General features: G+C 45.1%; 2 protein-coding genes across 3 annotated transcripts in view; one reads left to right on the top strand and one right to left on the bottom strand.

The window, feature by feature from the left end:
* The window catches only part of LOC119458165 (uncharacterized), a 59,463-nt gene extending 52,174 nt beyond the window's left edge, over positions 1–7,289 (bottom strand). Inside the window, exon 1 of the mRNA XM_037719992.2 lies at positions 7,218–7,289. The gene's annotated coding sequence lies outside the window, so the exon portion shown is untranslated. The remainder of the gene's footprint in view (positions 1–7,217) is intronic.
* Positions 1–13,717, top strand: part of LOC119458164 (uncharacterized) — a 51,347-nt gene that overhangs the window by 24,171 nt on the left and 13,459 nt on the right. The window lies entirely within an intron of this gene.

Genomic DNA, 13,717 nt, shown 5'->3' with positions numbered 1-13,717 from the left:
ACCCTCTGCCATGCCACCGCCAAGTGAAACATTACTTCCGCCCCCTCCGCCAGAACGCGTGGAGTGCCGGAGATTGTGTGGAGGCACCCAATTTTTTTAGAGATGGGTAGGACATTAAGAAAAACAAGAACAAGAGCTTCGTGGCGCACACCACCGCCCCGTTTCAAAGGGCACGCTCATAGCATCCATCCATCCATCGATAGGGGTCCTTCCTGCGCGCTCACCGCCACGCACGGTGGGAGGAAAGGTGCGCGTATCGAGGCTGGAATTCGAGACAGAAGTGCTCATGTGTGAGCATGCGTGGTGTCATGGTTGAGCGCGCATAGACGAAAAAGGCGCGGTGGCCTCACTGATATTTACACTGTGACCGGCGATGATGAAGTCCTAACGCTGTGCGGTAGCTGAGTACCAACGCACTAAAGTTTGTGCTCATTCTTTAACCCTGGCAAAATGTGCGCTCATACAGTCTAGTGTTTGGCGATATCAGCATAACCGGCCGCGTTCGGAGCACTATGGAGCGGCCGGCGCGGCAATAAAACATGGCATATCTCACGCCGAAGCAGGTAGACCAGAGTGCATCGCCCACTAGCTTTGCGAGCCAGAAGCATGCTGGAGTACAGTACGGGTGCAATGAAGACAGCCCCCGCAGGGGCGTCTGCGTAAGCAGGCGTTTGGTGTGTTCCGACACCACGTACCCGAGCACATGAGGGTTGGCCCCTCCCGCGTGTAGCCGTGCGCGGCTTAGCCGTGTCCGGGGAAAAGAGGATCCTGGAGGTTGAGCCGATGCCGGGTGTTTGGACCTTTACGGCCCCTCGGTGGAGGCAACACACCTCTTTGGCCTCCGCTTCGCGTAGACGGCACCCCCGGACTGACCCACCCGGGGGAAATCGGTAGTCGCCCTTTCCTGTCTCTCTCTCCCCAATCTTCGTCTCTCTCTCATACTTTTTCGCCTTTCCTGTCTTCTACTCTCTTCCATTTACTTCCATTCTCCCTGGCGGCAAGGGTTAACCGTGTGTGGCTATCCTACCTTGGGTACACCATATTTGGTTATAGAAGCGGCGTACGACTGGCGTCGTGCAGACTTGTGTACAAGCTCTGCCGCGTCTCCTCGTTGGGCTCCGTGGTGGGTGGTCGGCGCTGTAGCCGAATATAGACACCTTCTTATGGCAGCGCAAACCTCTGTTGTCTATGATCGGCCTCTGAAAAGAGGCCGCACCGAAGCAACGTTTCAGTTCTCCTTTCGGATCAATACCCCAGTATTCCCCAAATACCATGTAATGCATAGTGAAAACAACATACCCATAAGAAAGCTTTCACCATTTCTGGTGGCCAAGTGCCTGCAAGACAAAATTGGATCAACATACAAAGCCTCAAAAATGTCTAGCGGGGACCTCCTCCTAGAACTAAATGACAAAGATCAAGTGCAAAAGCTCTCAGAACTTACCAGCATTGGCGACGCGGCAGTCACTATTTCAGCCCACAGAACACTAAATACAAGCAGGGGCGTGATATCCGAGGAGGACTTCCTTGGCTTGAGTGATGAGGAACTGCTGGAGGGTTTCCAAGAACAAAACGTGACTAAAGTACAAAGAATCGTCATCCGCAGAAATGATCAAGAAATTCCGACAAAACATGTTATACTTACCTTTGGGACAAGCGAAATGCCTACCTCTCTGAATGCAGGATACGTAAAAGTAAATGTCAGACCATATATCCCCAACCCCAGACGATGTTTCAAATGTCAATGGTTTGGACATGCTTCACACGCATGTCGAGGACAAACAACCTGTGCTAAATGCAGCTCCAATGACCACCAATCTGACAATTGCACTTCTTCTCCACACTGTGTTAACTGCAAAGGGGACCATCCAGCTTACTCGCGGTCTTGCCCTTGCTGGAAAAAAGAAAAGGAAGTAATTGCACTAACTGTTAAAGAAAAAATCTCGTTCTTTGAAGCACGAAAGCGATTGTCTTACCTCTCCAGAAGAAGTTATGCCGATGTGACGCAGGTGGGGGCAGCGTCACAGAGGCCTCGGGAGTCCTCCGAGCCCACGCACAGTGGTCCCGCAGTGACCCCTCCCGCCCCCGTGGTGGCAGCAGCCAGAGCTGCTCCATCGTCTTCGAAGGGCCCGCAGACACCAGTCTCGCAAGGCCCTAAACTCAATCGAACTCCACGGCCCGAGACACGTGTCCCGGCGCCCAACTCTCGATCCTCCAGCGCCTCTGAGAGAGCAATGGAGGTCGACGCAAAAACCCCGGTGTCGTCGACACCGAAGGACAAGCGCTCTCTCGAGTGCGCCAAGAGGGACAAAGTCCCAATAACCACGTTAATTCAGAAAGTGATAACCTAAAGGTTATCCCTCCTTTCTAATAACCCTCTCCAAACAATGTCACCTAACATCTTATACCTTATAGAATCATAATGGCATTTCTTACCTTTATGTTTTAAAATGGCTTTTATTATCCACTGGAACTGCAGAGGACTTTTACACAACTTAGGTGACATAAGAGATATACTAAATAACCTCTCCCCTGTGGCTTTGTGCCTACAGGAAACAAACTTATGTGACAAAAACATTAATATCTTAAAAGGCTTCACTGTTGTACGGCGCGACCGTACCCAAGCTAACCGGCTTTCGGGCGGTGTGGCTGTGGTTGTGAAACGCGGAATTCCAGCTAGAGCAGTAACCATTAATAGCCACATAGAAGCCGCTGCTGTCACCATTTTAGCACATAAAACCATTACCATCTGTTCCCTCTATATTCCTCCACACACACAGTTCACTGTAAGAGATTTAGACCTGATTTTAGACCAGCTACCGGAACCATTTCTTATAGCGGGAGATTTTAATGGGCATAATACACTATGGGGGAGCAAAAAAACTGACCATAGGGGACTAACAATCGAAGATTTTATCCTAAGTAATGAACTATGCCTTTTAAATACTGGTGCGGCCACGTACTGTTCCCCTAGCACAGGAGCTATGAGTTGCCTGGATTTGGCAATGTGTTCCCCATCTCTGTTCACCGATCTTCATTGGACTGTAATAGATAATCCCTACGGTAGTGATCATATGCCTGCAGTCATAAAACTTACATCCGTACTGCCTATAACACTTTCTAGGCCACGCCGTTGGAAACTGCACCTAGCAAACTGGCCTCTCTTCACTGAAAAAGCCAGTTTAGAAAAAGTTATCTTAGATGGCCTAAGCATAGATGAAGCGAATGAGAGGATTACTGCTTGCATAGTTGCTGCGGCGGAAGAGGCTATTCCCCAATCTTCTGGATTTGTGAGTAAAAAACTAAAACCCTGGTGGACGAATGAATGTACAGAAGCTAAAAAACTTCAAAACAAAGCGTGGGGTATCTTCCGAAGGTACCCAACCCAAGATAATCTCTTATTATTCAAAAAAGCGAAAGCAAAGGCGAGGTATATCCGTAGACAAGCAGAACGAAATTCATGGAAAAACTATATCTCCTCGATTAACAGTTCAATAACATCCAAGAGAATGTGGGACCAGGTTCGCAAGTTTAGGGGCAACTATGCTCCCTACACGATCCCCATACTGTCAACTCCAGGCACACAAACAAGTCTCCAGGAACAAGCAGACATATTAGGCGAGCACTTCTACACCATATCTAGCTCAGCAAACTATTCAGCAACATTCCTAAAACACAAACAGTCCGCCGAAAAACAAAAGCTTCCGACAACGGGAAGTTCAGATAGACCGTTCAATGCCCCGTTAACACTCCACGAAATAAACAGAATAATCTCTTCGGGTAAGAAAACAGCACCGGGTCCTGACAAAATACATTACGCTATGCTGGCCCATTTGTCCCAGAAAGCGGTAGAGGCCTTGTTGCGGTTTTTTAACATGATCTGGGAAACGGGTAAAATGCCTGCAGAGTGGAAAAAGGCTATTATTGTTCCCTTTCTGAAGGCGGGAAAGTCACCAAATACACCTAACAGCTACAGACCTATAGCACTAACAAGTTGCCTCGCTAAATCCTACGAAAGCATAATAAATATAAGACTAACATACGTTCTCGAAACAGATAACTTACTAGACACTCATCAGTGTGGTTACAAGAAAGGCTGCTCAACAACTGACCATCTCGTTCGTCTTGAACACACCATACGTGAGGCATTCCTTTATAAACAGCACTGCCTAGCGGTGTTTTTCGACCTAGAAAAAGCATACGACACCACATGGAGGTATGGCATTTTACAAGATCTAGCAACACTAGGAATACGCGGCAGAATGCTCAACTGTCTGGCCGATTTTCTGTCAAACCGAACATTTCAAGTCCGTCTGGGAGCAACACTGTCCCGAGTCTTTGTCCAAGAAAATGGCGTCCCACAGGGTTGCGTATTAAGCACTACTCTCTTCGTGGTGAAGATGAACTCCATAAATTCAGTTATACCGCCCAACATTATGTACTCTTTATACGTCGACGACCTTCAAATTGCATACCGTGCCGCGGGTATGTCTACATGCGAAAGGCAAATCCAGATAACAATTAACAAGTTGACGCAATGGGCCGATAAAAATGGATTTCGGTTTTCTACACAAAAAACTGTGGCAGTGGTATTTTCACAAAAAAGGGGGTTACACCCTGACCCAGCTCTCAAATTAAATCAAAGCCCGTTACCGGTTAAGCAAGAGCAAAAGTTCTTAGGAATCATTTTTGATAGTAAACTAAACTTTATCGCCCACATTAACAGCGTAAAAACTAAGGCATACAAAGCACTTAACATCCTGAAGGTCCTATCACGTAAGCATTGGGGCGCCGACCGAACATGCCTGTTACGTATTTACCGCTCTGTCGTGCGCAGCATTCTTGACTACGGTTGCATAGTTTACGGGTCAGCAAGGCAGTCGTACATCAAACGTCTTGACCCCACGCACAACCACGGACTACGCTTAGCAACTGGTGCGTACAGAACCTCACCAGTAGAAAGCCTATATGCCGACAGTAACGAACCCTGTTTGGAGCACCGAAGAGCTTTGCTTACAATTTCATACGTGCTCAGAATCACAGCTTTACCTAATCATATATGCCACACTCTTGTTACTTACACCACACACAGAACACACTATGCCAACAAACCACATAGCGTGAGACCACTTATCCTTCGATTCGAAGATATGATCCAAAGCTACAATGTTCCGAGCGAGGCTCTCAAGGTCGCCGAAAGACCGAACAGACTCCCCCCATGGCATGGTTTCGCACATTTTTGCGATTTTACCCTAACATGCCACAAGAAAAAAGAAACACCGCTTGAACACATAATGCAAGATTTCTTAGAACTACAAAATAAATACAATGACTACACCGAGTTTTACACTGACGGTTCCAAGACAAATGAACATGTTGGAAGCGCAGTTGTATCGGAACACTGGGAAAATTGTCTTAGGTTGCCACAGTCTGCTTCGGTTTTTACAGCCGAAGTATATGCCCTGCTTATGGCCTTGGAAAAAATAGTAACAGAAGATTATAAAAAAGCAGTTGTCTACACAGATTCCCTTAGTTCACTTAATTCTCTCCATAGAAAATCAGAGTGCGAACCTTTTCTCGGCTACATCCTGAGAATGCTCGGCAAATGTGAAAAGCGTGGTAAAATAATTCGTCTCTGTTGGGTTCCAAGTCACGTGGGAATCCCGGGAAATGAAAAGGCGGACAAATGTGCAGCACTCACAGCCTGTAACAAAATTAGACAAATAAATCTTCCATTCAAGGACTGTGTCCGGGTGGTCCGTGCTGCGATCACCTCAAAGTGGCAACACGAGTGGGGCTGCCAAGTAAATAACAAACTACAAATAGTAAAACCCATACTACAGGAGTGGAAGACATCTTATCACCAGGAACGTTTCATGGAAGTCATTCTATGTCGCATTCGCATCGGACACACACATCTCACACATAACTTTTTATTGAAAAATGAACAACAAACGGTTTGTGACCACTGCCAAGAATCCCTAACTGTGAATCACATTTTAATAACATGTCCGGCGTTGGAGGAAAAAAGACAGAAATATTTTATGAACTTTACAAAACACTAACACCACTTCATCCATCCCTGATCCTAGCTGAAAATGCACTTGTATCTCTAGACGATGTTTTTAATTTTTTAGATGAAACAGGGTTCTTAAACAAATTTTAATGTAAATGATCTTTGTTGCTTGAAGCACTTTTATCAAGTTACATATTTTCAACCTGTGCATGGCGCCTCATAGCCTTAGTTGCTTTTGCGCCACAAAACCTTACATAACTACATAACTAACTAATGAAGACAGCGTGCTGAGCTTGCGCCTTCGCCACAGGAAAAGGCGAGCGCTTGCCGCGCACTAGTGTGCATGCGCTGCGGCGACAGTTGATTGCAGTGCTTCAGCAAACTATATTGGAGACTCCGAACCATACACCATATACCACGTATCCGACTCGACGTCTCGCTTAAATGCTGGCCCGACAGACGCATGGCTGTCCAGACTTCTGAAGGATACAACGAGTGCCTATGCAGAGTTGATGGGCGTCATCCTAATTGCGTGGGAAATACGATACGTAATGATACGGTTTAAGTGAATAATAAATATGAATATGAGACATAATAGAGATGTATAGTCAACCTTTAATTGTCGAAACACTTGAAGAGCATGCACGTCGGCCTTGCGTCTTTTATCATTAACACTGGTCGACAGTGCCCCTTTTTATGGACAATGCTGAGGCTTCCTAAACTTATTTAGATTTAGAAATTTCTCAAAGAATCTGCATATGTTTCTGATGTGAAAAGGAAATGCATATTCGAAAGTAATAATCGGAACACACTTCATCTCGAGATAAGTTACAAGAAAACATCTCCAGCATATCACTAAAGCTTGTATCGCTTTCTCTCTTTCCCCAGATAAATCGTGTCAGCCGGAAATTTACCTGTTTACAGTGACCGTATCGAATTTATTTATCCTCCATGTCAACTGATAAACATTTGCCTGTTTAGGGTGTTTTTTTTTTATTTAAAACTGCACCGCACTTATGGCGTCCCCGCACTACGAACGACATTTAAAAGTGGCTGCAACGGTGCTATTCAGATTTTGTCAGAACAATTTACAACGAGTTTGCATATCCATATACCAAAGGTTAAGTAAACATAAGTGTGCGCATTTCTCACGACGTTATTGTACGTAGAATAAATACAAAAATATGAAACACGCCCTTACCTTTGTCCTTTTCACTTGGTACCACTGCTTCAAGTTCACGACTGGGCGCCTGTGTATGTGAGTATAAGTGAGGTGTTGCCGGGAATGGGAATTTCTCGAAAGCGACAAGGTCTTGGTTTCATATATCGGTTTCGGTGCACAATGCTAGTCCTTGGCTCCCCAATCAGCTTTCGAAATACGGTACTATGCGATATCTTGTCAAGACGGCTGCAGCAAAATACGCTTCTGGCCTTCGCGACTGGGTTAGGAGGGATATAGGCGGACCTTTGCGACCAGCTATCTTCATTCAGAAGCAGAAAAAGCCCATTCATTTTACATATCCAAACATGGCGGTAACTCTCAAAATGCGTAACCGTCTTTTTTGGAGTTGTGCGATGTCCAATATAACAAATTTAACTGATTTTGATGTTGCAGATAATCGGTTGTGTTTTGTTGCTTTTCAAGTGGTTCGTGGAAAAACAATAATGTACCATCAGCATAGCTGTTTACAGCAGTTGAGTGGCTTTACCGTTAGGAAATACTTTTATATCCCACTGCTTTGCACAAATAGTAGATCTACTTCTCATTCGTTCCCTGCCCTTCGTAGTTACAAATAAGCATTTTCGTGTTTTTCGCACTCTGCGAGTGCTTTCTGCTTGTGAACTTCAAATACTTTATGTAGCATCGCATCTACTTACACTATGACTTTGACTATGAATGCCGAAAACACTTAAAAGATAGTTAGGTGTCTTATGGCTCCAACTGCGAAAAGAATTTGCAAGAGCCTTATATCACAAACTGCATTTAAGGAAACAGCGAATAACGTTGAAGTTTCAACAAATGGTTTCAACAGCCACATAAGTATAGGCCGGCAGACATCATATGGGCCAACCGATTGGTCCTAAGATGTGAAAAAGATGCAGTAGCTGTCCATGCAAATCAAGCAACTCAGAGCAAGGCTAGAACTACCAATATTCAGATGGGTCGCGTAGTACCTGTTACCCTGTTCTTTATTGTTTGCCTCATACAGTGACAAATTTGAATGGTAAATATGGGGCATGATGCTTCTAAAAATTGTGAACTTCATCCTACTATAATAAAGGAGCTTTATTTATTTACAGCGCTCCTCCATCGCGTGTACAGACGTGAGCCGCCTTGTACAGAACACGGGAACCGCGGCTTCTGGGGCTCTCCGGAGCCAGCCAGTGACGCCTAACAGTAGTTTCTGGGCCCAAACGTGTCCAGCACCTACCGTTGGACGTTGCACCCAGCAGCTAGCGTTAGACGTCGCTGGTTGGCTCGGGAGAGCCCCGTAAACCGCCGTTACCGCGTTCTAGACAAGGCTGATCAAGTCTGTACAACGCCGTTTCACAATATGCAATAAAGGAACACTTCTTTCGACTAATTATATTTCTTATTCTCGAACCTCTTTCGACCTTTTTTTTTGCACAACGTTACAGCATTCACCCCATAGAAAAATGCACAGTGAGAATTTGAACTTTTTTATGCCTGTGAAAGATATTCCGCAATGGAGCGGTATGGTAACAGACTTTATTTAAGAATCTTTTCGAAAACGTCATACAAGGTAGTAAAAAACAATCGGTTCCACTCTTCTCTTTGGTGCGTTTGCGCGAGCTTGCCTATCATAGCAAAGGCTTCCTCCAACTGACTTCCTGCGCCGGTGAGCCTGAGGTGAATCGATTCAATCGCCACAGGAGTTGCGGGGCCTTCGAACGAGAGCTTGGCATCGGTCCCCGAACCATCAACCCGAAGAGGCACTGTGATTCTCGTAAAACCTACTGCCAGTCCAACAATACCACCACTACCCGAGCAAAATAGTTGCCACGGAAATGAGATCTGAATGCCTCCTCCTCTGTTAACGAGGTCAAACTGAACCATTCGGGTCCCGTTGTCACAGTATGGTAGCAGTGGTCCGTAGCGCCGGAGAAGGTGTAATCCAGTGACGTTGGCGCCGCCAATCTCGACGCCCGGAATGAGTGTCTTAGCAAAACCTAGTTGCGTCGCCCACTCCTCGGGCATCTTGTCCAGCATATCGGAAACGAGAGCCTCCAGGTCCACGTCGTAGAAGTGGCAACGGGCTCCTGTTCAGCGTCACACGAACACAGTTCATCACAATGGCTTTAAAGAGTCCGCACTACAAACAGATGCATCATACTATTCAAACATGGGAAGTTCCACTAACGCGTCTTATTTACTGAAGACTAAGTAATAAATTTGTACACGCATGCACACCAGCGCCAGTTGTCGGTGGCCAAACTTAACATGGTGACATCTTACAAATATATGATAGATATTGCTTTTCAACAGCACCTATTGTTACCGTTGCGCTGTTGACGCTTTTGTTTTGATATACACGTTGTAGGTAAGCGAGATGATGCAGTAATAGCGGCGTAAACATTGAATGCTTGCACTCTACACTTGCTCACTAGAGCGTTAAAATTTTGAGTGTCATCAGAAAATAATGACGGTTAAATTCCCCTCCCCATTTTACCTTTTTGAAGGCCGTATTTGTTGTGGCCAAGCTTTGAAGTACGTACGTGGCAACTAGAACATTATATGTTTTCTTTTACTGCTGTCCAATTTGGTAAGAGAACAGAGTTCTGGTTTGACCAGACTGATGTGCCTCCCAAATTTGAGGCAGATAAGCTCCGGAAGAGAGTCTCTCCTTTAAACTAAATTCTTCGCTTAGCAGAAAACAATGCTTACGAAGCTCCTCTTATGGACGTCAGCTGATTGTGCGTAAAATAGGATGTACATGTGATAAACTCTGGTGCTATGCAAAAATTCTCTTGAAAACAACTGCAATAGATTGGTGTTTTTGTCGCTAAGGAAATAGTTTGGAGGTCGGTAAAGGACGCACACGACCCGAGAAAAGCAATAAAAACGTAACACCGACAGGTTAGATAAATCTGAAATTGTTTCGTCCATATAGAGGCTAAGAGGAAGACGAAGACTCGCCGGACAAGCGCACTACCACAAAGCTCTTCATTGAGCGACAAAGCAAGTCTTCGATTACAATGAGAATTAAAAAAGAAATCTCGTCTTTCGATGATCCTGATATACATTTGAAAGAAGATGTAGTAATTACAGAACTGTGTTCCAAAAGTGCTTATGCTTCGCTGTTGCCGTACTAAAATATTGCCCTTGTTTTGTAGTGCATGTTTTCTTCCAACGTGTTATGAAAGAGAGCGCTCGTCCCGCCAACCTTATCTCTTTGTCCGATGTTTCCTTGTTCACTGAACAACATGACAGAACAGATAAATAAAGAAGAAATTACAGATATAACAATTTCGTATCAATGTGATGCAAGATTTTGTTTTGCGTATTCGATGTAGTTTTCTGTAATAGGGTATGCATTTTTCGGACGCTACTTCATGTTTTTGAGCATATCTTGGCCGCTGGGAGAAATGTGGTATGGCATATGCTGCTTGTTTTACATCACTGTACGCAGGAGCACATAGAGAATATAATAAGGCTAAACAATCGGTTCGTGAATTTTTTAGATAAGTGCTCACAGAGAAGAAACAAAATCGTTGATCTTTTGTCTATTACAAAATTTAGGTGCACTTGAAAAAAACCCGTAAAAATAATATTTGTGCATATATTGATCGCAATCCAACCATCGCTTCTTTCATAGGTAGGGCAATTAAAAGCAGAATTTTAGTAAGCCAGTGTTGGCTATATCTTAGTGTACTGAGCATTCTTATGAAATGAACAATCTTGCTCATTTAAAAACAAATTGCCTAACTTCCCGAGTTGCATAAGGCTTATTATTTACCCAAGGAATAATAAAGTTGACATTTATTGACTTACCAGCCACAGCGTTTGTTCCTCCTGCTGTCGCGAGGAGGACCGCAGAAATAAAAGATACTGTAAGCTCCATGTCCATTTGTATTTTCTTGGCTGAAAAAGCGAAGAATAGACGTTTTGTCCAAAAAACGCGTACTAGCAGTGATGCCCTTTGCAATTTTTCATGCTTTATGCATAATTTTGAAGTACTAGTGAATGTTCTGAGGTTTCGCAGACGCAGAAACGAGAGAGATAATACTCTAGCGCCAAGTGGGTGCCCCTGGTGAAATTTGGCTGCAGGAGAAATGTACATTCCAAGTTTCCTCAATGAGTATTATTACCACAAGAGAACAGTTATGCACCTTTCCAATAAAATCCATGTATACCAAGTGTCTTATAGCACTGGCATGTTTTTATCGATTGAAGAAGTCTAACATAGTTCGTCTTGTAAATACACCCTTACCAATATACTAGCCCTGGATTTATGGGTGTATCTGGGTAGGCACGGGGAAAGAGGCGGTTTGCTATCATGCGTTCTGGTACGCCGGATTGCAGACATCGCGTTCCGAATGTGCAAAATCCGCTGTTGCCTTGAGTGTTGCTTCCCAAGTTTGCGATTATGGCCGGCGAGTTCTCCTGAAGCTGTAGGCGTCTGAAATTTTTTTAAAGCATGCTCCATTTGCATTGAAATACACTACCAAACAGTTGAAAGTATGCGATTTCATGTGGACCACGCGGGTAATAAATTACTTGGTCAGCCCTAGCTGAAACAAAAATCACGCTGCTTGATTTCCTCTGCTGTGAGCTGGTCTATAATGAGCTTCCTGGAATGCGCTTCTGGGACAGTGTCTTGAATGACGACAAGAGTGATGTTATGCATGCTCAGTCAGGCGCAGAAAAAGCACATTCCAAAAACTTTCTACTCACCACTTTGACGCCAACGAGAAGTGAGATTGCAGTTTCGGCCACGTAGGAAGGCGCATGCAATGCAGTTTGAAGGGTGTGTTGCCACTGTGATATCAAGCCGGAAATATCACCAAAGGAAGAGGCGTGCTAAATCGCGACGACACGTGTTTTGACGACACGTGCGACGAAAGAGACAAACCCAACGTAGCACCCGCTTCATCGGGTGCACCACTGCGGAAGCGAACGGAATCCGGGATGAAAGGGGAAGGAGTAACGGGGCAAACATTGCATGGTATTTTGTCATAGAGTTTTCTATAAAAAGTACTAAAAGGAAATGTGGTTCTTGTGTCTAAACAAGCGGTAATTATGGTGGGATAGTCTGCATATAAATGATGGCTAATAAATATACTTGTCTAAAGGTTTGAATTTTGCCATGAGAAGAACTTTTTAGCTTCCTTAATGGATGATATTGGATAAAATACGTAGCGGTAAAAACCATTCCCATTATTCACGCATGCAAGCAGGGACTTACTGTGTGGAGAAGGCTGTGCCATTGGTTGCGCGGTACCGCGGCTAGGACTTAATGATTCGCCCTCGTAAATTGGTTGCACGAGCAAACTTGTTAGTCGAAACAAATAATAAAACAACGATTGGGAGGCCTTTGTGAACAACTTGGTGTTTACAGTGAGGACGCCGCTCTGCTGCAAACAAACAGTGCACCTAGTCGAACTTTAGTTGACGCGTAACGTGTGGCCGTAGCAGGCGGGACATTCGTTTCGCTCAGCTACAGACTCTTTCTCGAGAAAAAAAAAACACTGAGCCGGTTGATTCTTACCTGACGTGTTTCACTACGCACGTTTCTGTCCAGACGTCTTCGTCAAACCTGGCAGCATCGATAGGTTCTCTTCTTGTGAAAAGCTTAACCAACAACTAGATATTGTTACGTGTGGAAGCACACACGAAAGAGGCTATTTGCACTATATTTACACTGGCACCAAAAAGCCAGGCCGACACTTGCTCACGCCAAAAACCAAGACACACTTGATTGTCTTTGTCACGGCGGCTTGTCTATTGATCGTCTCTCGCTGATATCATAATACTACCCCCCCCCCCTCACCCCCCGGCGGCAGAAGCGCCGTCACGGTGGTGTTAATTATCGAAGGCGCGTGGAGATTTGTAGGGTGTGAGTGGGGCGACGTGGAGAATATCTCTCGTTGCCACAGCAGAGGACGTAGTGGATGTGGCTAGAACGATTTCATAGGGTGACATCGGTCACTTATGCAATGAAATGAAATGTGGTAGGAGGTGGTAATATTATGCTGTATTGAGCAGGCACGCATGATGTCGTCAATGACTTTTTGACAAAAACGTACGGCCACGGTCGGTGACCATTTGACGCATAGCACCATGCATCAAAATGATATCGTGCTGCAGGTAACCAGCGGGGAGCTGGGAAGGCTTCTAGCGTCATTGACAAAATTCACAAGCGGCGACGTAACGCCGTACAGAATGGGCAAGGCCCGGCAAGAAAAAACGGCGACGTACTCGGTCATAGGTTCGAGATACGCCGAGGTGCCCTGCCGTTATGCGTCGTGAAGCTCTTCTAGAACGATTGATCGGAAGTGTTTAGGTACTACAAGTAGGAACTCAGAGCCGTCCGGATGAAGGTTACGACGGTATAGAGTACCGTCGCGGAGGACGAAGAGGCGTAGAGTAGCATCGGCCGGAGAGTGTTCGAAACGGTCGATGAGTGCTCTGATGTAGGCATCACGATGTTGCTCGTCGGTGAAATGAAGGAGCTGTGA

The sequence above is a fragment of the Dermacentor silvarum genome, chromosome 7 (genome assembly GCF_013339745.2).
Source record: "Dermacentor silvarum isolate Dsil-2018 chromosome 7, BIME_Dsil_1.4, whole genome shotgun sequence".
In the NCBI taxonomy this organism is placed as follows: domain Eukaryota; kingdom Metazoa; phylum Arthropoda; class Arachnida; order Ixodida; family Ixodidae; genus Dermacentor; species Dermacentor silvarum.
This window is presented reverse-complemented; position numbering and strand designations above follow the sequence as displayed.